The sequence below is a fragment of the Drosophila arizonae genome, chromosome 3, assembly GCF_054131065.1.
Source record: "Drosophila arizonae isolate 15081-1271.41 chromosome 3, UAZ_ARI_1.0, whole genome shotgun sequence".
NCBI lineage: Eukaryota > Metazoa > Arthropoda > Insecta > Diptera > Drosophilidae > Drosophila > Drosophila arizonae.
In genome coordinates, this window is record NC_142923.1 from 21422052 (window position 1) to 21449360 (window position 27309).

The following is a 27309-nucleotide window of genomic DNA, read 5'->3' on the forward strand; positions in this document are numbered from 1 at the left end:
CTGCTAAGTAACTGTATTCGCAAATCTTTGAGCACTCAAGAAGCAAAATGCTAAAAATCTTCTAGCTAATGCGACCCAATGAAAAATATTAGAAAAAAACGAAAAGAGTGGAAAGCATAGCGGTGCTTAGCTTAGCTTGAGTACAGACATTTCCATTAAATATTTAAATTCTTCTAAAAACAAAAATGTATAATTTTTAGTTGAAAATAAGACATTTCTATTATATTTTATAAATATGAATATGAAACAAAAACTTTCTTTTCATGATTTCCAATCTTAATGTTCTATACTATCTTTATTATTTTGCCGTTTAAATATTTCATTATTTAATTTAATAAATATATTGTATAAAATAATATTTAATTTTTGGCATTTTAATTTTTTATAAACTTTTTTTAATATAGATTTTTTTAAATTTATATAAAACTTGTTTTTTTCTCTCACCCAAAATAACAAACATAAAATTATGTTATTTTATACTATGTATTTATTTCAAAATTTAAATAGAAATCATTTTGTACAATATATTTATTTTAAAATTTAAATATTTTCGCGGCAAAATACAAACATTTTTTACACATTTTATTTTAGACATTTTCAAATTAAAAGGAAATAAAATAACTTTTCAACAATATTATATGTGACAATATTAAATATTGATATTAAAATAAAAATAAAAATAAAAAAATTATTATAGTTTATTATTATATATCATGTCAATAATAATAAATAATATTCTCCTTTTAAATAAAAAAAATACAGCCACTAAAAAAAAATAAAAAAAATATATACATGTATATTTTAATTTATTTTTATTTGAATTTTATTTAGACCGAGAACTGCAAAAGTTTTGCTGCACTTCGCATGACTTTTGGCCGGGAAATAATACAAATAAAACTAAATTTTATTAAATAACTGTGTTGCAATCGGGCACTGTCGACTGCATAATGCGCGTCCAACGCTGATTAGTCAGTCGAGTCGTATTTCAAATTATTTTTAAATTTACTTGACAAGAGACAGGCACAGCCCAGGGCCAATACACTCGAGCTCATTTCATGAGCGAGCATACGAATTGGCTCGCTTCCTTCGCTGCAGCCAAGTCGAGAGTCTTTCCCTTAACTAAAAAAAAGTACAAAAATAAAAGCAAACTGAAAGCTAAATGCCAAACGTTTCTCAAGTGGATCGCGACAAACAAGCAGCGGACCAGGGACAAGAAGCAATTGGCAAATGTTGCTCCTGCTCTGCTCCTGCTGCTGCTGCAACTGCAACTGCAACTTTGCAACAATTTCATATGCATTTGTATCCTTTTGTGGCTCGAGTAGCTTCTGCTATAGCTTCAGCTTTGCCCAAAATCTGACCATTGCCATCAGTAGAGCGTCCGAAAAGTTTTTCAATTAAATTTGTTTAGAATTAAACTTGCCCCATGCCAATTGCCCCTTGGACCCGCCTAAGAAGCCCAAGTTCAGTTAACCGAAAATGCAATGGAAACCGTTCAGTGCAGCAATTGGCATTCCCTTGCCTAGTCAAGCAGTTCATTATGCCCTCTGACTTGACCGAACGATGGGTATAGAGTATCGGATAAGGTATGTACACAAATACTAAATTTACATTTATAATCTTATATACAGTAGGAAGATTTGATTGACAGCCTTGAAACATTATATTATCATTAGAAACGGATATTTTCAAATATATATATATATAATAATTTTTAAAAATAAATAAATAAATAAATAAAAAAATAAGTCTTTAACAAGAATAATTATGTCTTTAACAAGCTTCATAAGAAAATCGCACAGACCTCGTACAGACGAACATTGAACAAAACTAATATACATACTATGCCTTTGGTAACTTATATTCAAATACAAAGCCAAATCCCAGCGTCTGTTGTTGTTGTTGGCAACAACAAAATCAAGGGCATATATTATTATGTAATTGATAATGCTAGATCACCAATGGAAAGCCAGCAAACCCCTAACTCCAAGCTGAACTTGATAACACATTGCATATTGTGAGATTAGGAAGCTCCAGGCATCAGCACACATGCAATTAGTTTCAATAGAGTGAGGCTAAAATACAATGCAAAATATATAGTGAATGTGCATGTGATATATTGTCCTGATGCCCAATTAGAAGTCGAAGGAAATATATAGTGCGATATTACACTGTTGAAATTGCAATTAGATATCTTGATATCGTGTTAATCGATTGATTTAGCATTGTGGTGCAATTAAAGGATGCACTGTCACTAAGAGAGAGACAACAATAGCTGTTGCTGAACGTGGTCCCGAGTGTCGCTGGGTAAGAGCGAGACGGCTAGTCATGTCGTTGTGGGTCGCTGTGCTTTCGATGAACAAGAATATGCGACCATGATTAGAAGTTTCGAGAGTAGAAGAGAAGTCACACGTGGTCAATGACCATTGAACGAGAAAGACCATTATAAAGAATTTAGCGAAAACCAGAATGAGAAACGCAACGCCCCGACATATATATATATATTCTATATACATGTTTTACATATTCCTGCATGCCTCCTGTCAATGTTGAAGTGTTCCAGATGATAACAATTTGTTGAATGCTTTGCACAGATTTTGTACTCTGTACTTGAGTCTTTGTAAGTCTGAGTGTGTGTGTGTTCGAGTGTGTGTGTGTGTTGCAGCTTGTTATTTTGGGCTGCTCCTTTGGCTTCAACTTCAGCTTCCCCCATTCGCTCATTGTCCATTCAGAAATCAACTTGTTGTCGTCACAGTTGTTTGCATGTTTATCTGTTTCTCTCATGTTTGTCTGTTTGTTTGTTTGTTTGTGTGTTTGCTTGTTTGCTTGAGCTTCCTCAACTGTTGGCACTTTTAATTAGTCCCTCAATATGCCGACAGCCTTTGCAACCTACACGCTGAAAAATTACAGAAGCTAAGTAAATAACTTGAAACTTAATTAATATATACAAACAAAGTAATTTTCTATTTTAAGCCAAATATTTATTATTTATTAACTTATTTTGTATTTTCTAATTTTTTTTTTTTTTAAATATATTTATAGTTATATATTTATGGTCTTTTTATTTGTATATACTTTTTTATTTTTTATATTCATAGTTTTTAATATATTTATTATCTTTTTATTTGTATATATTTTTAAGAATTTAAATATTTTTCTTAATATAAGCTTTTGACATTGAAAGAAATAAAATTTAGTAATTTAATTATTTAGGAACTGTGTCACGAACATATTCTATATTTATATTCCTATCCAGTTGGCCCAGTTCATATAATATTTAGCTCAAACTAAGATATAATTAATAATAAAATGTATAAGTTCCCTTAAACTTGGAAAAGGTAATCACATTTTTTTCATAATTATTTTAAATTACTTCTTTTTAAACTATTTTTTATATATTTATTTTATTATGTTTTAATTATTTCTCTTCTATGTTCTATAGGCATTTTTCTCTACAAATTCACGTTTATTTTCATTGATTTTATTTAATAATAATTCAATAACTACACCTCACATTTCTCAGAGTGTATTGCACATAGAAATAAATGAGTATGTGTATAAATAAATATAAATAAAATATGTTAACGCTCGTGTTGTCTGCTCGCTTGTTCTAGCAATTGATTTATCCCATTTAAGCAGCTTGTTCCTGTTCAGCTTCAGTTCATGATGTCGGGTTATGTTTTTTAATATTCATTCACGAAAGCGAAATGAGTATATTGGTTTTGTGCAATGGTCGTCTTGGTGGCCGTCTATGCTTATCTATACCCTCGAATTTTAATATATAGATAGAGAATTGAAATTTGGAGTGAATACTCCACACAAGCGCAAAAAGATATGGCAGATATACCTACGAGAGTGGGGAAAAATGTGAAAACTGTATATTCAACAGTTTAATAGAGCTTCCAATTTGTAGGAGTAAATTATTGTTGACATTTTCTATTGAGAAAGTGGCAAATCGGAAAATAGATTTGGCAGCGTTTGGGCCATGAATGAATGAGTATTCTGCAGTCGGTAAAGCCCCACTGCAACATTCTGACTTTTTGCTGTTGTTATTGTTTGAATTTTTTATTCATTGCTTGCATGCAAATTCTCTTTACACACATCCCTATCGCTGTCTCACTCGCTCACTCCCTCTCTCTCTCTCTCTTTACATTATAGTAAACCAGATGCAAGCGAACTCTGTGCCGTCTGTGTCATTAATGATTCCGATTGAACATCTCGCTTTACTACATAATTACCAATAGATGGAATGATATATATGTATATATATTTATAGGTATTTGTGTGTGGCGACGTTATTGCCATATTGTCAAAATTAAAATATAATTACTAAATAAATTAATGCTAATTATGGTCATCATGCAATTAATAAGCATAAAAAACAAACACTTTTTGCAATTAAATGAAGTTTGATCGTAAATGCTTTTTAAAAAAAGCCAAAAATAACTCCAAATATAGCAATTTTAGCTTTATCAAACAACTATTTGTATTGAAGCTCTAACCGAATAACTATATAAAACTCGAACATTTGTAAGTTATTTATTCATATATAATTTGATAAGCCAAACTTAAACAAATTGGACAAGAAAATTGCAATTTTAGAGCAAGTAAACTAAACCCAAAGGTAAATTTATGACTAATTTCTTAAACAGTTTTTATTGCTTCTCATTTGTTGTTCACATTCCATAATGTTGATGGCAAGAACAATTTGAGGACTATCAACGCGAACAACCTCAACAGGCGAAAAACACCCAAGAAATTGCACACAAAGTTGCGAATGAAAAATACGAAGCGAAAGCAAAAGCGAAAGAAAGCCACGAAAATATATGTATATCAGACGCGAAACAAAACAAGAACAAAAAAATAAAAATAAAAATAAAAAAACAGCTGAAGTAAAACTTTATGCTAATTTCACTTTTCTTGAACGACGCATAACCCAAAAATTTATTTATGCCTTTTTATACACATTAACGAATGCGAAAAGAGTATATTGGTTGTTACTCCTACTGAAGGTAGAGCATATCAGAGCCTGGAATATACATATATTCGGATCGAATACCCGAAACCAAAAAGTTATATCGAATATATCCACGCCCCTTAAAGACAAAGAAAAAACTATATATATACCGCTTGAGGGCGTGGCAAATCGAGCAGTCCATCTGGCAGCTTTAGAGTCACGAATGAGTATTCTGCAGTAAGTAACGCCCGACTGCAACGTTCTTACATTTTTTTTTTTTGTTTTTTTGTTTTTTTTTTTTTTTTTTTGTGCACGACCCAAGCGAAAAGGCGCCAGGACGTAGTAGAAACGCAAAATATTCTGGATTCCAAGTGTGGCTCAAGCTCAGGCCAGAAGAAGTCCAGAGATAAACGTGCCAGACAATTCGTACATACATTTACATACACATATTTCTGTATATACAAATTAAAATTAAAATCGTCAGCTGAAAATGTTGTCTGGTTTCGCTGGTCTGTCGACTGCGAATTTCGTATGAATAACTAATTAATTCATCTTTGAGCGCGATGACTCGCGCCCGAAGAAAACAAAGCGAATTCGGCTAATTAACAACTTTTCCACCTGACCAACTGCTCGCACCTGGACACAGACCCAGCCCCTATCTGCCTGATTTGCAGTCGATCTGTCAGCGTCAGGGAAGTTCCTTATGTTCTTGGTAACAGATGAAAGCTCCTTGAGCTGTATCAAAATAGTAAAATTCACAATTGAAATTATAAATTATATTCTGTTTTACTTATGCTTCTATTTTTATGCATGAAAGTACTTACATACATATGTAAAAAAAAAAAAAAATTAAATCTTAAAAAGATTAATAATTAATTATATTATTCATTTTTTATTATTTATATTTTTTATCATAACGCATAATAAAAACAAATAAATAAAAATAAGATCCATATAATATAAAATAATTATATACTAGATAAGCAATCTGACATACAATAAGGTGGATTATAATATTACATTTTAAAAGTTTTAATTTAATTTAAATATTTGTTTATCGTAATAATTTTTGCGTTGAAGTTTAATATATCGAGTAAAAAATAAGAACATAACCGTAAAGTACAATATAATATATTCAATTATATATAAGTTTCGTTTTCAAATTTAATTTGCTATTTTAATTTAGTATTCACTTTCAATATAAAAACCTAATTTATTTTATACATTTATAATATCTATAAAACAAATTATATTTGTAAAATTGAATTTAAAACAGTCAAGCGTTTTAGTAAATATGTTTTTATTTATTAATTTGTATACATATATATGTATATTAATAATTATAGTAATAAATATTAAATCAGAAAATATATATAAATATATATAAAAATCCTCTCTTAATTGTTAATACCTTAAATATTTATGTAGGCCTATAATAATAAAAATAATTAAAAAACAAAAATTTTTTTAAATATATACTTAAATGTTTTAATCTTGATATATTACAACAATCAACAAATAGACTTACAAGAGCTGCTTAGCCAAAAGCTTTTGGACATCGCATCATCTCCTCCAGACGCAATATGCTCCATATTACTATTTCTTCTTCTGCTTAGAACTCAAAGCAACTTCGTGTTTGCTTCGGCATTGGCTTCGTGTTTCACGAAGTTAGCCAAATGCTGTAGCAGCACTGTTGCAGAGCGTGCCAATGTTGCAGCAACATGAGTCAAGCCCGGTTTGAGTGCAAAGCTTACAACATGTTGCTGCTCAGCAGTTTGAGAGTGATGCTCAAGGGCTCGAACGCAACTGCTACAGCACAGTTTGACAGCCATAGTGTGGTGAATTTCATGGCAGCCATACATGTTGCTGGCAACATGGCTTGGCCTCATATTGAGTGAGTTTGATGCTGTGCCTTCGAGCTACCATCGAACAGCAACCCAAGGCAACAAATGCGCTTACTCAGTTTTTGTTTCACTTCTTTTTTCTAATGCGCTTAAAATCTTAAAAAATATTTAAAAATGTGTAACATTTTGGGAGGTCTCCGACTGGGTAAACATATTTTGTCAACGCTTTCTTTTCGGTGGCACATTAAAATCAATATCTTAACATATTTTTGGCAGCCTTTCGATAAATTAACTTTTTATACTTTTGGGTTAATCCGATTAAAACGCCAACACGACCTTAAAAAGTCGAATCGTCTGAGTTGATAGATCTGATCATTAAACACATTCCATTCACTTAGTGGAAATTGTTTTTCCATTTCGCAGACAAATTTTTATAATTCAAGCAAAATATAATAAAATAATATTTAATAAATAAGTTTCGTAAAAAGATCGAGGGAATGCTTGATAAAAAATTGCAAATAGTGAGATTAGGAAGCTTCAGGTACTGGCATCGGCATTTAGTTTGCTACTCATTTCACCTTAACATTTTCTGCCAGGGAAAACACACACATTGTATATGTGTTTAAAGGACGTTGATAACTTTTTAGGAGATTTGCGAATTCATTGGGAAAATACTTTGGAAATGCTGGCGATGCAATGGCTCGAAATCTTAATAAGAAATTCTCAACACCTAAAGAGGGATAACTAACTGTTAATCATTTATTTTAAATTCGTTACTGGCTAAATGGTGAATACTTAACAGAGCCTCGCGCTCAACAGGACAATGGTATTCAATAGTCCTTTAAATTTGTGAAAGTGATGATCAGGCCAGTTGAGCAACAAGGTCAATGAAATAGTCTCAAATTTAAATTCCTGAAAATTTGTAATTTCTTGTATAGTCAATGTACTCAATAAATCTGAAAAATCTCTTTTATTGTCAGCAAGCATAAATACTAATACTAATATTATTAATTTTCTATATTGGTTAGTTTAGAATATAATATTTATATATGAAATCAGAAATACATGCATACATATAAATAATATAAATTAAATTAATTATTAATGGTTTCTTCAGAATGATAAAACTGTTAGTTTTTGTTGCTTTCCCTGAATCAATTGAATTGAAAAGATTTTCAAAACATCATTAGCACCTCCTCTTTTTTTATTACCGATGAAGCCTTAACTTTATCGTAAATCAGTTTTAAAATTATGCCTCCTACACCCCTGGAGCTAGAGTCTCCAAATTATAAACATAGATTAAAATATATTTTATATTATTTTTTTTTTTAATTTTTTTTTTATTTTATATAATTTTTTTTTTTAAACTTAATATTATAATGGTTAAAAAATTAGCAATAAATAAATAAACAAAAAAATAACAAACCATTTTTTTTGCCATAATCTTGATTTATTTTAGACCTGTGACTGCAGAAATTCCCTTTTAAATTATTCTAAGCAAATTGAAAAGTATATATTCCATACTTGTATATATTTATTGCCTTTCAATGCATAAAAATTTGTATTCTTTATGAATTCTATTGAACTATTGGCAGTGTATTTATTGTCGCGGCTTTGCTCATATATTTTATTTCACATTTTTGTTGTTGTTAATGCTCTTTTTTCCACAGTTGCGATTCAATTTCATGGCTCTGTGCGTAGGCCGTTTCGTTGCACTGTGCAAGTGCTAAATAGTTGACTGAATTATACACACAGGCACACACGCACAGACACACACACACACAAATGCAGTCTGCAAATAAATGAACTGAAGCGTAGATAGTTCCAACCATTCCAGATGCTTTAGCACTGCCTCTACTACACCCTCTCTCTCTCTGTCTCTCTCTCTCTCTCTCTCTCTCTCTCTCTCGCTCGCTCGCTCGCTCACTCCCTCTCTATCTCACCCTCTCTGCATGCGAATCAGAGTGCCGAGTCCGACGTCTGTAACATAATGAAAACTTTTCGATCGAATGCACTTTTACAGCCCATCGGAATCGACGAATGCTGTGGCCGCTGCTGCTGCTCCTGCTGTTGTTGTTGTTGTTGTTGTTGCAGAGCAAACACATAATTGTTAATATGCCCAGGATATGGAGATGCAACAACAACAACTACTACTACTACGACTACTACTGCATCAGGCTAGGCATTTTACAAATGTGTGGCAATTGCATTTTAAAGTTGATGCCACATCGAAACCCCAAAGCACAAGCGAGATAGATCCGGCATGAAACAGCAGTATAATATATTGTATTGCATACCAGTTACTTATACCTCTCTCTCACTTCCTCTACCTTGCCCTCTCCCTCTCTGCCTCCCTCCCTCTCTATTTCTCGCATTCACACTCGAACATTTTTATTGCCATTAACATTTGGCATACTGCACACAAACCCCATCGGCATGTCCATGTTTAAGTGCTTATATGGACCAAATGCCTTTGGTTGACTGACCCACATGATTATATAATTTGATGGCCACGCTTCTTCCTGATTCAACTCTATAGATGTTAAGAAAAAACAAGAATATCTGAATACTTTCCTTGAAAATTGAAAAACAATTTTTTAAAGGCAGTTTTAATTAACCTGGCTTTTTTAAGTCAGCACAGATATAAGAAATTATATAAATAGATATAGATATTCCCAGACACCAACTCGATATCATATATTAGCTCTTTATTGTAAATCCCAAGGTAACTAGCTATGTTAATAAAATATATATAAGCTAATAAGTCCTTAAGCTTGCTAATTTTACGAAAGCTGAATTGAATAAAATTGATTAAATGCGATAAACCATATATAATATATAAATAAACTGAAGAAAATTAATAGGAATTGATAAAAAATGTATAAAATGATAAGAACAAAATTTTCAAAGATATATATCTATATATTTATATAACTAATTATATATTATATATATAGTACATCTAATGCATTGTATTTATTGATATTAGATATTTTAATACTTAAAAATGTTATCCCAAACTATATAAATGAACTACAAATAGCAGTAAAACCCTTAAAAAAAAAACTTGATCAGATTAGTAGAACTTCCTCAAGCCCGAACAATTCTTTCGTTTTCCGCCTGCTAAGCTCCAATAAATTGATTCATTATGATATATTAATGATTAAAATCTATCAGACTCACAAAAATATCTTTCAGAGGTCGCCAGCAAATAGAGTTATCTTTTAATTTTTCTATAGGATATTCACATAATTCGAATCGGTCATTCAAGCGCATTAGAATAATAACCGAGAACCCTTTCTAGAGTTGGGGCAACAAAGGTAAACAAAATGCCAGCAAAGCAATCAAAATGCGCTACACCCACCATAAAAAATGTAAATAATAGGAAATACCAAACGATCGACTTGAAAATACCCTGCTAAGTCGCTCGATGAATTTAACAAAAATGGTAATATCCTAAAAAAATATGAATTTTAGGTATTTTGCAAAGTTTAATTAATTTAATTTATATCTTAATGATAATCTTAATGAACTTAAAACAAAATATTAGCAAATGAATTAAGCAAAAAATTCGTATTGGAGTCAATTTGCCCAAAATATACTCTAATATATATCAATTAATATTATTTAATTACCAAAATATGATTTAATGTTTATGGTTTCTTATATTCTATTAAAAGGTTAAAAAGTAAAAATACATACATAATATAATACATAATAATACATAATAATAATAATAACTTCGAGCAACGTTAGTAAACAAGTTTTTTTTTTTATAAAATACATTTTTTTTAACATATATATATAAAAAAGTACCAAATAAATTCACAAATAAATTGAAATTAAATATTGTTAAAATTTTTTTATTATTTTTTTTTTTATATATTCCTAATTAAACAGAGTTTCATATGACCTCATATACAGTTGATTTACAGGGTAGCAGGCTTTAATATTATTGATAATGATGAGTAGCCAGAAAATATCACATAACTTTTCATTATGTGGCAGCACACTTGATTATGCATATACAATATAAATATATATACAAATATATATAGATCGAGCAGAACATTGAAATCTGACCATGACCAATTAAAATTTTCTACCTGACCGCAAAGGCACTTAATGGACACGCCAACACTTGAGCCGAGCGGCTGAAGGAGTTGAGCAGCCCCAACGACCGAGACCGCACACGGATTTCAACTTGAGCTGCGAACACTCTCTGGAAGGGGGGCCTTTCAATTAGGCGCAGAGAACCCTTGATAGATGAAAACATATTGCTTTTATCACCTGCAGACGCGCGCACACACACACACACACACACACATACTTAATGCAGTCAGTGCTCGCTCTTTAATTTATAAGAATTTGTAAGAAATTATCCTTTAGTATTCGGTGTCTGCTGTTGCTGTCGGTCGATGGAAGAGGTCAAACAATTAAGATTTCGATACGCACGCAGGTGTTGAAAGGTCAAGCGGCGTTCAGGGGTCAGACGACGTCGGTCCGAGCCGAACCGGTTTTTCGGTTTTGTGGCTTCAAAAGCCAAAAAATAAATAAATAAATGTAAAACGTCCGACAGTGCCAGCAGTCGTGCATATATTTTAGGGCACAACAAATTTGACTAATTGGCCAGAAATGCTCAGCCACGGATCTCTGCTAAATTCTCACGTCAGGAGGGGGCGGGGGGAAAAAAACTGCCGACCAGCATTTAAATGCAAGCGGCTAACAAGAAAACTGCATTAGCCGTTCGGGCTGGAGATGTACCGAACCCTTTTTAGATCACACACTAAACTGCACATATAAATAGATATACATATATACATATATATCACACGTCTGACAACCTCAATGTAGAATGATGCTAATTTGTTGGGCAGTTAAACAAACGTGAAGCAGCCTTCCGGCCTGTTCGCATTGCTTATTGATTGTTATTAATTGAAAATTCATGGAAATGCATTCACTTAGTCAGTCAGCCCAATAATTATCGGGCACTCGGTCAAAGCGAGCAGACAACGATGGTAAAAAGGCTTTGCTTGTCTGCGACTTTATCTTATCTGACTGCCGTTGCTCAAATAGAAACATAAAATGTCCTCCAATTCTGTAGCCTATTAATTCAATGTAGAAACTTTGTTTTCAGCTTGACATTTAAATAATTGCCTCTAAATTAATGCAGAGCACAGATATTTGTTTAATTTCAATATATAGAGTAGAGCTTAGTATAAACATTTTATATCAAAAATTAACAAAAATACATTTTGAGAATATTTATATATAATTTGTATATAAGAAACCATTCAACTTAGTAAAAAGCCTATCTTTTTATTAGGAAACAATACAAAATAAATCAAGGGATTGAAAGAAGTGAAGTGCTCCAGTCGACAGATACCGTGATACCAGTCTACATTTCTTTATAAACATTACCTGAGCTTAATAATATTATAGAAATATGTTCAATTGAGATAGGTTTCAGATATGTGAGCAAGCGGGGATATTATTAAAAATCAACCTAAATTTAAAATCACTATTTATAATTGTAGCTACACTGAAAGCCCTAAATTAAATAATCGATTTTTATCAATAATAAGGCTAACGACGAATATGAATGATGATCAATATGTAACGATTATCAATGGAATAAGTTATTGAAAAATTACATATAGAATTACGATAGAAATATTATATAGAAATACAAAATTTTCCAAATAGAATTTAATTAGTTATCCTACTAGAAATATCCTTTAAAGATACATTTATACTAAAATGTCAAAGTTGAATCCGCTGAGACAAAAGCAACTCAATAGCATTTCTCTAATACAAAAGACTATCTGGAATATTAAGTATTTCACTTAGTTAGTGAGAGTCGCATGAGAAGGCTTGGAGAATAAGGCGTCGCTGTGCGACTTCTGAGCAAAGATTTGTTTACGCACATTTATGGGCAAAGACATAAAGAAACCGTTTTTAAGTTCCATTTGAGTGCGAGGCTCGGCCCCCAAAGACTTTCTGCGCTCGCGCAACACTTAAATAAATTGCCTACTAAACAATTCATCTCAATTTTGGCACGAAACAAAATCAATTCCAGCACAAAGCGGAGCGAAAGGGAGAGGGAGTGAGGGAGAGAGGGAGAATGAGCAGTGCTCTTTCTCGTTCTCTCTTTATCTGGTTTCTTGGACATCATTTTGTGGCAATGTCCGCTGTAATCAAATATAATTTTTAACTATTTACGAGTACATTGGCCAACATTCTGTGACCGCACAGACTCGTCCATTATTAACATTAATGCCTCACACGAGTCAACGAGTGGGCAGGGGCGTGCCAGCTGTCCCCTATGTGTGCGTGTGTGTGTGTGTGCTGGGCATATTGATGCCAATTCGAGCTAAACAAGAGCAACAAACACGCATAAATAATCTGGGCAAATAAATGAAAATGGAATGCAATGGAATGCTAATGGATATGTGCTCAAGCACACACACACACGCAGAGAGTGTGAGCTACTTCTGCGCACTGTTTGATAAGCTGCCACGCCCCTACTCCCGCATCCTTAATTGAGTGATCATAAATATGTGAGCATAGGCTCGCCAGAAACCAGCGACAAAACAAAAATATTTGAATTGACCAGTCATAGAAAAAAAAAACAAAACAAGTCAGAAGGCTCAAGTCGGGACTACCCGACTAGGAGATACCCTGAACTCTCCAAGATGATATTCAAATAATTCTGCACCTCACACATACATACATATGTATATACACATGTATCCAGTGGCAGTGACCAAGGACTTTGAGCGGCCAAAGACCTTGAGGAAGGGTCAATGACCTTGAGGAAGGGTCAATGACCTTGAGGAAGGGTCAATGACCTTGAGGAAGGGTCAATGACCTTGAGGGGGGTCAATGACCTTGAGGAGGGGTCAATGACCTTGAGGAGGGGTCAACGACCTTGAGGAGGGGTCAACGACCTTGAGGAGGGGTCAATGACCTTGAGGAGGGGTCAATAACCTTGAAGAGAGGTCAATGAGAGAGACTAGTTTAATAATTTCATTATTAGAGATAGAGGGTAAATCACATACTTTTCACAAAACCATTATACCCTAATTTCCCATTTTTAATGGGATCATGGTATAAATAGCTCTGCTCTATAATACACTTCACTCCTCTTCCTGCTCCCCCACCCCTTTCAAAAACATATATCCACCACTGTAAACATAGTTCGTAGCTTCATGTGGGTGCCATTTTGTATGAAATTTGTTTTCGGCTCATCTCATCAAATTATTTATGGACTGTGCATGTATATGTATATATAGCCAATTTTTATTGCCTGTGGCCATAGCTAATGTCAACACTTGATTATTAATATGTTTGTAGCTAGGCAAGGAATTCTAGCTGAGATGTTACATAAATCAAATTGTTTAAATAAAATTAATTATATTTCTATATATGCAAGACCAGTAATCATATTTCACAGTTTAACTATTTTTCATAAATTTTATATAAAGAATTTCATAGCTGTTTTATTCTGTAGCCGGAACAAAAGATTCCAAATGGACTTGGATTGAAATTTGTGAACCTATTCTCAGAAGCTTAAATGAAAATGACAGTATAATTGTTGTTGCTAAAGCTCTAAGTCAATGCAAAACACAAAATGTTTTTGATATACCACTGCCCCAAAGAGCCGCAAAGAGAAGAGGAAAAATTCAAAATAAAATCTTTGAGAACCCATTCTGAAGACACAGTTTAAAAAGCTGTCAGGTATTAGAAAAGATTAATTGACTTGAGTTCATTTATACACAAAACAAATATGGTTTATATATACATATGTATAAAATTTAAGCTTCAAAAGTGGAGAGCTCTTAAGTATAAAGAATAAAGAACATTGCCAAAAAGAACCGATGACAAAGCCTTTGTATATTTGACTTCTTTGACTTGCCTTTGGCAAAAGGGGCGCAAAAAGAAAAGAAAATACTAACTAGATGGAAAATCTGTACTTCAAATATTTGCAAACATTTGCACATTCGAACTTTTGCAGCATTTGGCATTAATTCACATGCAGAGTAAACCTGTTCCGCGCGTCTCTCTAACAAATCTCTCTCTATCTGTCTCTTTATCTATTTCCCTCTTTGGCCCCTTGTTGCCAATCATCGATTATGTTGCAATTGCAAACTTTGGCACTTGACTTGAGCAATTGATACTGCATCTACCTCTCTGTGCCCCCCCTCCCCTCCCTGCTTTCCACACACTCTCTCCCTCTGTTCCATTCTCTTTAGAGTTTCGAGTTGAAATGGATACATGCTTAGGTTAGACAGATAGCTGCATGCCGAACAAATTGAAAACTGTGCGAGAAGAGTTGCTTAAAAATTAAAAAGAAACTTGCTCCGATGGCAGCTAAACATAGTGAGGGGACTAGCGAAAGCGAGAGACATAGAGAGAGAGAGAGAGAGACAGGGAGTAGGACTTCATGAAAATTTCAATGCGACGATAGATAGAAAGGGTGCAAGGAAACGGCGGCATGGAGCCAAATCGTTACAAGACTGACACCCAGTTCCTTGTGCCGAGGCATTCCCAAGATTTCACAGAAACAGCAGCAACAGCAGCACCAGCATCATGTGTAGCCCAGCCAGTCAAGTTTTCAATGTTGTATAACAGCTCTTCAAATATTCAAAAGTCATTCCATTACGAAAATGACTTCAAAACGTTAGCAGCCCAAAAAAAAAAAAAAAAAAAACAAGTAAGAAAGCTCTAGTCGAGACTGCTCGACTACGAGATCCCCTGAACCCTTGGAGCAATAGATATTTCAATAATTTTTCGCGTCGTTCAGCTTACACAAGAAACACGCACACACACACACACAGGCATACATACACACACACGCATACAGACACAAACGCATACACACACTCACATGCACACACACATACACAAACACATACATACACATACACATGCACACACACATACACAAACACATACATACACATACACAAACACATACACTCACAAGCCCCCACGCATAAACGCATGGGCTGCAGTGTGCGCTTACTATGAGAACTTAATTGTTTAATAACTTTTTTTATGGACATACGATCTTCATGAAACTTTCAGATTATGATTATAACATGGATATGCATGTAATTGCCAAAGCACAAGTCTCTAGTATTTGAAATACGCTTTTTACAAAAGTGAGGGTGAGGGGGTGAATTTAAGGGTGGGGGGTAAATTTTAACAAAAACCGAAATTGTATAAATTGCATATAAGCATACATTAAAAATTTGGAGACTCTAGCATTAAAGGTGTAGAAGATATAATTTTATAACTGGTTTTCGATAAGGTTTTTTATCGATAAAAAAAGATCGGGATGAGTTATCGAATTTTAATGATAAACTTGATATGCGCGCTGTAATTACGGACATTTTAAAAAAAATTGGAAGTCTCTAGCTCTTATATCTTCTGAAATCGACGCGTTCATACATACGGACAGACGGACAGACGGACAGACGGACAGACAGACGGACAGGGCCAAATCAACTCAGCTCGTCACCCTGATCAAGAATATATATACTTTGTGGGGTCTGCCACGCCTCCTTCTCCCTGTTACATACATTTCAACAAAACCATTATACCCTGATTTCCCATTGAAAATGGGTTCAGGGTATAAAAAAAAACAATAAAAGACGAAGTCGAGGAAGCAGCGTTCAAAATTTTTCCTCTACCCATTTTACAGCTGCTGTTGCACTGCATTTGCTGTACAAAACTCAATGACATTTCCTTTTGTTGCTGCTTGAAATATACCCTGTAAAAGTATTATCACTAAGCAGCTCAAAGTGTTAATGTCTTGCTTCTGAGCCGTAAGTGGAAATTCATTTTGTTATATGAGTTCAGAATGGGATCTTCTGCTTTGTAGATTAAAAATTATAAAGATTCTCGATCTGCATGCAAATTTTCGTATATTTCAAACGTAAACACAGAATGTGTATGCGCTACTTTAAGGAGATTAACTATGTAGAAAAGTTAGCTCTTTTTTTTGTAACTGCACCTACACCTTCAACATTTTTTCTAAATGTAATCACAAACTATTCGGCTTTTAATATTTTACATTTACACAAAGCTGAATCGAGAATCAGAGCATTCAATAGTCGTATAATGCTGCTTTCTTTTTAGTTGTTTTGTCTTTTTTTCCTTTCTTTTGCCACTGTTGCGATTTCAATATGTATGAAGCTTTGGTTGCTTGACCCGCTTTTGGCAGCCTGACAGTCTGGCCCTGGCGCATTGAGTTCCCACTGACAGTTGAGATTGTTTCTGTGTTGCGATTGCCCCAAATGGGAGGCGCCACTTGGACGCCAAATGCTGAGCCAAATGCGGGCCAAGGGAGTTTGTTGCATCCACTTGGCTTGGGGCTAACAAAAAACTTTGACATACGATATGGAATTTAGCTAGTATCGATAAGCTACGACTGGGTTTTAGAGTGTGCGAAGAACTTTCAGGAATTCATCCATAAAAACGTCGCTTTAACTGGCCATTAAAGATATTAGATAAATTAAATTTGTAAGTATTACCCGATTAGGGCATTTGTATGGCGAATTTATATCAAATATATGTGCTATATTCAATCACTATTTATATAACCTGAATAATGTGCTAGATGAAAGAATGGATAGGAAGGGAAGTATGCTATCGACCAGGTGCTCTAGTTGAACTCTCTAAAATCTTTATGAGGAAGGATGATCAAATACTCATCACTCAATCAGTCAATCAACCAGTCTTCAGTCAGTTACCCAATCAGACAGTTGTTAAATTATCTTCTGACAGTCAAGATGCATTTCATCAATCTGTCACACATCCAATTCAGTCAATCAATCCATTCAGATAGTTTCTCTGTCCGTTAGTCAGTCAATCAGTAAGTCTCTATTTCGCAACCAATCAATCAGTCGATCAATTGGTCAATCAGCATATCGTCCATTGGTCGGTCCATCATCTTGTAAGTATAAGAGTATCTATGTGCCAATCAATCAATCAGTAAGTTCATTTGTAAATAAATTTCAACTAGTCCGTCAATTAATTGGTCAATCAGTCCATCAGCTAATAAGTATAAGAGTATCTATTTACCATTCAATCGATCAATCAGTTCATTTGTTAATATATTTCAGTTAATCAGCTAATCAAACAATCATTCAATCACTAAGCATATCAGTCAGTATGTGTCTAAGTATGTTTCCATCAGTCCTTCAGTCAGTAAGTTTATATCATTCAGTTAATCAGGCACTCAGTTAGTAAAACTCACTCTGTCAGTAAGTATCTTAGTTTTATTAATTCAGTCAATAATTATAAAGTCGACCTCTCAATCAATTATGTCATGTAATATCAATACGTAAAGTCAATCATTCATTTACTCTGTGCCATAGAAAATATATATAACTGCATAAATCAAATATTAAAAAAATGAAGCTTTCTGATATTTTGTGGGTTTGGTCAGGAATTTATCGGTTTCTTCGACTGCTTTACCTAACAATCGTTCCTTACAAATACTTTTTGTCCTTTTCTTTCAGTCAAGGTGTGCTTTTCGCTTTTGTCTCGCATTTGGAAAGCGCTCGAATCATTAGCAGTTAGCTCTCAGGTGGCACTCGTAATTCAGTTTACGGTAAACAACAACTACAACGAAAACCAATTCAAGAAGAAGAAGAAGTCGGTGTAGGTATGATGGTGTGGAGGGGAAGGTGGCACTAAGCAAGCGCTGGTTCAGCACAAGTTTTACGCCCAGCAAGTGCGGTAATTGATGTCAAAATGTCAATTACCCAAAAATGTCCTTAAAGCACTTGCAGCAGCTGCTGGCGAAAAGGCTAAAGAGTCGAGCCACCGGCAGCAACTGACAGCTTCTGGCCTCGGCCTAAGGGTTTATTTACATACACACACACACTTTGTATATATATATATATATATATATATATATATATAAATATAGCCAAAATCGATTGACCAAAAAGCTATTTAATTGGCTTTGTGAGCAAACCCTTCTACAGCTTTGCGGCAGCCTTATATTTGTATTATTCCATCATGTCTTTGGAAAAAGCAAGAAGGAAAAAAAAAACAAACAAAAAATGGAAATGAAAATGAAAAGCGACATGAACAAATCCTCAGCTGCATCTGCAGGAAAATCAGCTAGAAAGGTTGAGCAGAATAAAATTCCTTGGGAAGGATGCGCAGGACGAGCTCTTTCAATTTCGTTTTGCGCTGAATTCATTAGACGTAATTACGCAATCACAAAGGAAGCCCCAGCGAAAAAAATATCAAGAAAAACTTGCAGCCCATAGCCAAGCGAATGAATCTTAAGTAAGCGCCTTTGTGTGACTTGGCTAAAAAGGCATTCATTGGACCTGCACTTGGACTAGGCATTCGCATTGCGGCCTTTCTTCGGAAATCTGAATATTTAATTGATTGGGTAATAAGTTCGAGCATGATTGCGGCTATTGACTTTAGATATGGATTTCAATGAGGATTTAGTTGTAGCAATATGTATTTTGAGCATGACGACGATAATTCGTGGCAATAATACCTATTGTCGAATAGTATGTCATATTATGTCCATGTAGTCAACAGGATATTATGAAAGCATTAGTATTACTTTACTGCTTTACTTCTTTTCAATATAACTTTCTGTGAGTTGTCTACCTCAATTCTTTTGAATTCATACTATTCTGGCGTATTGATATTATTACCACTTCATCTTTTAATGACTAGCTCTTATATCTTCTGAGATCTCTGCGTTCATACGGACAGACGGACGGACGGACTGGGTTATATCGAGTCAACTCATCAAGAATATATATATATAAGAATATATATATGCCTGTTACATACTTTTTCACAAAAACATTATACCCTGACCCAATACGTTCAGGGTATAGTAATAATAATAATAACTCGTACTACTACTAATTTTTCCACTACTATTAATTCTTTGCTACTAGTATTACTTGTACTGCTATTACTTTTAATACTATTGCACTGATTCCATTACTACATTTGCTACTATTACTACTTGTGCTACTACTTCTTATATTATTGTTACTGCTCGTAATACTACTTATTTTACTACTATTACTACTTGTGCTACTACTTCTACTACTGTTAATGCTCGTACTACTACCTTTTTTACTACTATTACTATTTGTTTGCTTCTACTACTGTTACTACTCGTACTACTACTTATTTTACTACTATTACTATTTGTGTTACTACCTCTTCTACTACTGTTACTACTAGTTATTTTACTACTATTGCAAATCTTAATACTATAGCATCTATTACTATTATAACTGTGACTACTACTATTTGCTACTATTCCTACTCGTCCTATTATTACTTCTGTTAATATTACTGGTCGTACAAGCATTACTCATACTACTTTTGCTACTATTACTACTAGTAGTGCTTCTACCTGCATGACTTATTACTATGTATTTCTGCTACTACTACAAGTCGTACTAATACTGCATAAATCTGTTTTTGTTTACAAGAACCATAGCTCTACTCTAACTGAACTGAATATTACTAAAAACTGACGCGAATCGTCAAGGAACTTAATTTGGAGCTAATTTTCTAAAATTGATTTCATACGGCCAAAACACTTGAGGCGCAAAAATGAAATTAGGTGAAATGCTCACTTCAAAGTTTGCGCTATGTTTGATAGTAGTAGTTGTTTTTGTTGTTGCTGTTGTAAGTTGAGAGTAAACAAACATGAGGCAGCGCATTGGAGGCATTTGCTGCCTTGTTGCACGAAAGCCAGCGCAGACGAGAGATAGAATATTCTATAAAACTCATATGAGTGTATGTGTGAGTGTCTGCGTGTATGAATGTGTGTGTAGCTGTTGTTGATGTTTAGCGCAGTTCGCAAAAAGTTTTCTAGTTGTTAAACTAGTTTTCATAGAATTTGTTTTCTTTTCTGTTATTTTTTTTTTTTTTTTTGCGTTGCGGCTTGGGACATGTCTTCCTTTTGGTTAATTGTTTTTTGTAAAAGAAATCCCAAACGAAATTAATTGGATTTAGTTTAAGACGCAATCTGAACAAAATAAATGTTGGTTTTTCATGATATATGTGTAGCTCGAGTGAAATATATTTGAGTGAAAATTTTTTGCGCCCACACATCGTTTGCATAAGTCTGTATAGAGTGCGCCTGATAAATCAGCTTAACCCCGTTGATCCCTAATCAATTTATATGCCTTACAGAAAACTCAGCGAGGCACGCCCCGTTCCCGATCGCAGATAGAGCAGATCGCCTTAACTCAGCGACTTTAAGGCAAAGCAAACGAAGCCAAAAGGCGTCAACGGCTGTTGCCACAAAACTTGATTTATCTGCCGGCTTGCCCCACACGTTGCTGCAACACTTGGTGGCACTGCGTCTCGCCAACTCCCTCAACTCTCAACTCTCAACTCTGGCCAGTTGTCTGATTAGCCTCGGGCCCAAATCATAATCATAATTGCCATTCAGCCAAGTCAATTTTTTATTTATTTTGTTGGCTTTTTTGCTTTTGCTGCGTTTGAGATCTTTGTTAACTGCGCCGCTTGTAACGATTTCTACTTTTCAGATTATAGAAATTACCTTTAATAACAGCTTTTAACAATGTTTAATTTATGAATCAACGTGAATGAATGAAATAAAAGCTAGCTAAGCGAAGCTTGAATACTCTTAGCAACGCAGAAGAGAAGAGAGCATACAACTGAAACTGAGCAGAAATATAAATATGAGATAATTCAGTAAAATATAAATAAATAATGTTTTATTTTCTAAATGTAAATGTAAAAAGAAAATAAAATAAATAAAATTTAATAGAAAATATACAAATGCTTGAAAATGTTTACAAAACTTCAAATAAATTAAATTTTAAATATAGAAAACTTTAAAATACCTATAAATTGAAAGAAGTAATACAAATAAATTTAAAATTTAATATATTAATCAATACAGAAAATTTTAATATACCTATAAATTGAATGAAGTAATACAAATAAATTTAAAATTTAATATATTAATCAATTTCAAATACAGAAAATTTTAAAATAACCTTAAACTATTAATAATACAAATAAATTTAAATATTGATAAATTATAAATACTTGTGAAATTATTATAATATTATAAATTTCAGGATTAGACATGATTCCACAGAAGCCTTGCAAGGCTCAAAATAAAATTGATGCTAAATTATGATAAATATGATATGCTAAATGAAAGTGTAATTAATCTCAATCTAATCTTATGTATATCAAATAAGAATACTTTGAAGTCCCCCAGAGTCTGGGACACTATTAGCCTCTGCCCAAGCTGGCTATATTTCATATTTGTGCCTGCACAGTCCGGCTGACAAATCATTTCTCAATCATGTTGCCGCAACAGCTCAACAATTCGCCACGCTACATTTTTGTGTAGCTTTTCATTGCATTTTTATTTCATGTTTATTTATACACGCTTGTCCAGCGCGCAGCGAAAGGCTACCCTAGTGCTAACACCAGAACTCCATGCACGCCCCCAAATTGCCAGCCGCCCACCGTGGCCCCATACATACTTAATGTGGATTTAAAATGCGTGCTCATGCAATTTCTCACACAAATCCTTTTATTGCACATTTGGCTTATGTCGGGTTTACGTACCAATTTTCCACGCCCCCCCTACCCACGCCCATGCCCACGCCCTGTCATCGCCCATCGGCCAGTGTCCTGCACGGGCTGTACATATATATGTATATATTTATTTTTTCTTTTTCTCCCTTTTTTTTTTTAGCTTGCCTGCGGGCCAACTGCCGCCTACTTTATTGGTCACATAACAAAAGATTACAGCAACAACGAAACAACAAATTTGCCGGCCAGCTCCCAGCTCCCAGCTGGCCCTTAGAAGTGTAGCGATACGAATCTTTATGTCTACGTGGTTATAAAAATATGATGAGCATTTCATATATACTATGTACTATACACAATATTTATATATATATATTTCTATAATTTTCTTGTTGCCTCTTTGTCCGCTTGACTGTTGATTGTCGCTTTTATTTATTTATTTTTTCTTTTTTTTTTTTTTTTTTTGTGCAGCCAAAAAAGCCACAAACCAAATACAGCTATATGCTTTAATGTTGAAACAGTCAGGGTACATACATAAATAATGCAGCTAGAGAAATATGATATATAAATAGCAGAGCCAAAGAGTAGTCAAATTTATTATGATATCTGCTAGACTTGGAGTTTTTCAACAGAAATCAATTTCCAGTGAGAAGTTTCACGTTAAATTTAATTTTAACAAATGCTAGATAGATTGATAGTAAAGATGAAAATGTCTATATGTGCGGTAAAAAAAGCAGTAATAACAGTAGTTCTGCTGGACACAAAAAACTGAAGGACATGCCGAAGCTCCCAGCTGCCAATGCTTCAGCTTTAAATCTTAAGTCTAAATTTTGTATTAAATAAATACAAAACTTAATGATAAACTTAGGTTTTTGAAAACAAATAAAAATTGAATAAAGAAAAAATCAATCTCTTAGTCAATCACTCAGCTTAACAAACACATCTATGCAATACACATATGCAGCTTAAACTTTTGTGAAAATAAGAAATCAAATGCATTTTCAATTTCATTCAATTTGGAAATTTCTTAAGCGCTGCTTAAGCTGATTAAAGATATTGGAAAACGAAAACAGCAGAAAAGAAAAAGCGAAATTGAAGGGATTTATTGTCTCAGGTGACAGAGCAAGTGCCAGGGCATATAAATTTACGGCCGCATTAAAGTTTTTAATGCGGCTGCGATGGGCTGGCAATCATTCAGTGCGTCAATCAAACGTACTGAAAACACCAGCTTCGTTTGGCTTGAATTCCGTTCGCTGCTCAATTTAAATGAAAAACTTTGACGCAACTTTAAATGCAGAGAGTCAGGACGAACCTCCAACTGGAGCTGGAAAAACTGCACTTAGCATCGGTTCAGAGCTCTGCTAAAATCCAATGCTCCGTTGGCCAGCGAAGAAGGCGTAAGTGAGTGCTATGGATGCCACTAGTGAGTCGGCCCTTAATTCAACAAAACTTTCTCCATGTGTGCCATGGATGAGTGTGTGCGTATGTGTGAGTGTGTGTGTGTGTGTGTGTGTGTGTGTGTGTGGGAGGCTGTTCAACTTGTTGTTAAAAATTTAAAACAATTTGTTGACCACATAAAGCCGAGCAGCTACGAAATCAATTCAACGAACACGTTTATGTTCTAGGCTCTTCCTCTCTGTCTCTCTCTCTCTCGCACTCTCTCTATCTCTCCCACGTTCCCGTGGGTTTCATTAACAAAAAACCGAATGAGATATCAAATATGCTGGACACGTTTTTAGTCCACAAACTAAATTTCAAATTGCTAAATCGCTTTGCCGATTATTTTGTTTTTTTTTTTTTTTTTTTTCTTCTTTGCTTTTTTATTTTTGTTTTATTTTTTTTCCTGTCTGTAATACTTGTCTGAAAAACTGCATAGCGACAGTTTTCCAGCTTTAAATAAGAAATATCTGGCAATTTATTTCAATCGAGTTATATACGAACTTTGTCCAGTTGAGAAGTCGTTTCTTGCTCTGTTTGGTTGTTAAATCAAAAGAGATTCCTGTTCTTTCTTTTATTTTTCTAGTTGTTGTATTTCCCATCATATACAAAGATTTATTAAAGGGAACTCTGTTATGCATATAGCAAAAAAAAAAATTTTTTTTAGTTAAATTGGTTAATTTTTTCTCAATTTTCATATGTACAGAATTAGAAAATTATCGGCAAACATAGATAATTATCAGCACGATAATTATCGTACTTGTTAAATGTTTTCTTCTTTTTGAGACAATTATCGACTATCGACGAATGACTATCGCCTACTGTCGATAACTCGCCATTTCCTATTGCCATGAGTCTGCTATAAGGTGTATAAAACTAAGCTCAGTGCATTTCTGTGTAGTACACATATTTATATAATATTTTCACAGGTAGCCATCCAGGTAGACTACTGTTTATTGATTTCTCTGCTAAGACAATCTCTCTGCACGGGCTCAGCTTATTTAAGAGAAGACAGAAAAATAAATAAAATGAAACAAAAAGCGCAGAGGTTCGCAATCCACACGGCGAAACTCTGTCAGCATCTGCTGTCCAATAAGTGTCAATTACAATCAATTTGGCGTCTCTTCTTTTAAGTGAGTATCACTGTGTGTGTGTGTGTGTGTGTGTGTCTGAGAGAGAGTGTGTGTGTGAATGGCCTTGTGTTTACCTGGCATTGTGCCGTGACGTATGCGCAATTTTCTTTTGGTAAGTCTTCAAATGCGGTTTAAAGCGCGTAATGAACGCTGATTGACAGCTGAAATTAAATTCAGCGACTGCGATAAAGTCGGCAACTGCGGCTGCGCCTGATCCGTTAAGTTGTACAGCAAACACAAAGGAAATACAAACACACACACACACACACATACATACACATACACTGGCATGCAGAGACTGTGCACAAAGTGTTGCATACTTTGCTGTGCTTGTTGCTTGAAGCGCTTTCGGCTCTTGTTTTATGCATGGCAGCAGCAATTGCCGTTCTTATGATTGATTGATTGATGATTAGTCCAGCGAGCATAGAAATACACACACACACACACACACACACACACACACACTAAAATATTTCAGTTTAAAACAAGAACTCAACTCAAATAGAAACTCTTCAGTGAATGCTCAGTCCAAACGCTTCGCTCGCTTCTCCTCTGGCTGCCGCATTATGGCGAATCAATCATTTTCATCTTCAACTGCACACTGTGCTGCAAGTTCTATTGTTTTCACTGTGTCTGTTGGCTGCCCTGGCAAATCAATCTTCACTCATCTCAACTGCAAGTGAAGCACAGCAAAACGTCAACAAAAAGTAAACAAAATTTTCAATCAAAAATCTGATAATACGAATTGTTGACAAATTGTTTGGCATTAACTTAACTTGCGCCTGGGGCGAAGACGAAATTATGACCAGAAATTGTCAACATGACATGATAGGCTAGTAAACACCCTGCAATTCGAAATTGTCTTTCTTTACAATCTATATTTCTAGTAATATTTAACGAATAGAACTTTTGCTAATTTTGCCGAAAAGATATACCTATAGGCCAGCTCTTAGGATCTCTTTAAACCTTATTTGAGGGAACTCTCGCAATTCCATTTCAGAGCACCAGCACTCATACGACCTGCTGCTTTAGTCAGTGATATCTTAAATTTTCAGGAATTCACAAGATGAGAAACTCTTTCTTCAAATTTATATTTATTTTATATTAATTCACTTATATTAAATATATATTAAATATACATATTTATAAAAATAATTTAAATTAAAATATATGCACAGTCGAGTCTCAATAATTTGTACTCTGCTCAATAAAATCGATAAATCGAAAACCGAAATTCTACCCCCTTGAAAAAAATGCGTTATCCATAATTTTCGAGAATTTGAATTTCTGTGTAATTCGATATTGAATATAATATACCATATAATTGTATTATAGAGACAGAACTTAATTAGTGTATTGGCCATGACATGCAGATTGAGGGTCTTTACTGCAATATTCTAGATATAACACTAGAATTAAAATTTGTATTTTGTAATTGTGTACTTAGTCAAAACTTCAAATTTTTTCCGCACGTGAAGCAATTAAAATAACAAATGATATGACATATTTTAACGTAAATCTCTGCCAGCGTATAGTAGCGAAAAAAGTATTACCCTTTCATAGTCAACCCCAAAAGTATGCATCTTTGAAGAGCTGCTCGAGACCCAAGAATTGCTTATAAAAATTATGGAGCAAAAAACTCGCTGAGTCAGCGATTTAAAATGCGTTATTAAATCGTCGCAAAGTGGAATGTGTAAATATTGAATAAATGATTTCTTTCACGAACAGATCCTTATAAAAAACAGATGAAATCTGTTGGCAGCAGCTACACTTTAGCGTGCTTCAACAGAAATATATGTAAAAGTAGTAAGAGCACTTTAGCCGGGAGTAAACGACTAAGAGATACCGCGAGTCAAGAGCGGAGCAAACTAAGGCAAGACCTACTCACCTGTTTGAATATATATATACTATATTACTATATTATTTATATGGATCGTAACGCTTCCTGCTGCCCGTTACATACTATCCTACTAAACCATTATGCCCTGAATGTTAACTAACATTCAGTTGAGAGTTGACAAAAAAAAAAAGGAAATTCAATGAAACACTTCAAAAATTGCTCGGCAATTTAAACAATTGATTTCAGCCAACAATTAACATTGATTTCTGTATTGTATGCGTCCAATAAATATGTCTGCCTGCCACCCTCTCTCTCTCTCACTCTTTCTCTCTCAGTCTGGTATGTGCGTGTAGGTCTTGTTGTTTATTATTGGTTGTGACATTTTAAATTGACAGTTGCAGCACTTTCACATCCACACACACATACACACACTCACGCACAGACCATAATTTACCCCTACAACAAACCGTAGCATAGTTTTTAAATGCAGAGTTTTGGGGCCTTGTC

At 34.1% G+C, this 27309-nt stretch overlaps 1 long non-coding RNA gene across 1 annotated transcript; it reads left to right on the forward strand.

Moving 5' to 3' along the window:
* The first annotated feature begins 20496 nt into the window (after positions 1–20496).
* Positions 20497–21388, forward strand: LOC149269871 (uncharacterized). Its single transcript, XR_016269242.1, has 2 exons — positions 20497–20936; positions 21007–21388. It is a non-coding gene; the product is annotated as an uncharacterized LOC149269871 (long non-coding RNA).
* The last annotated feature ends 5921 nt before the right edge of the window (positions 21389–27309 follow it).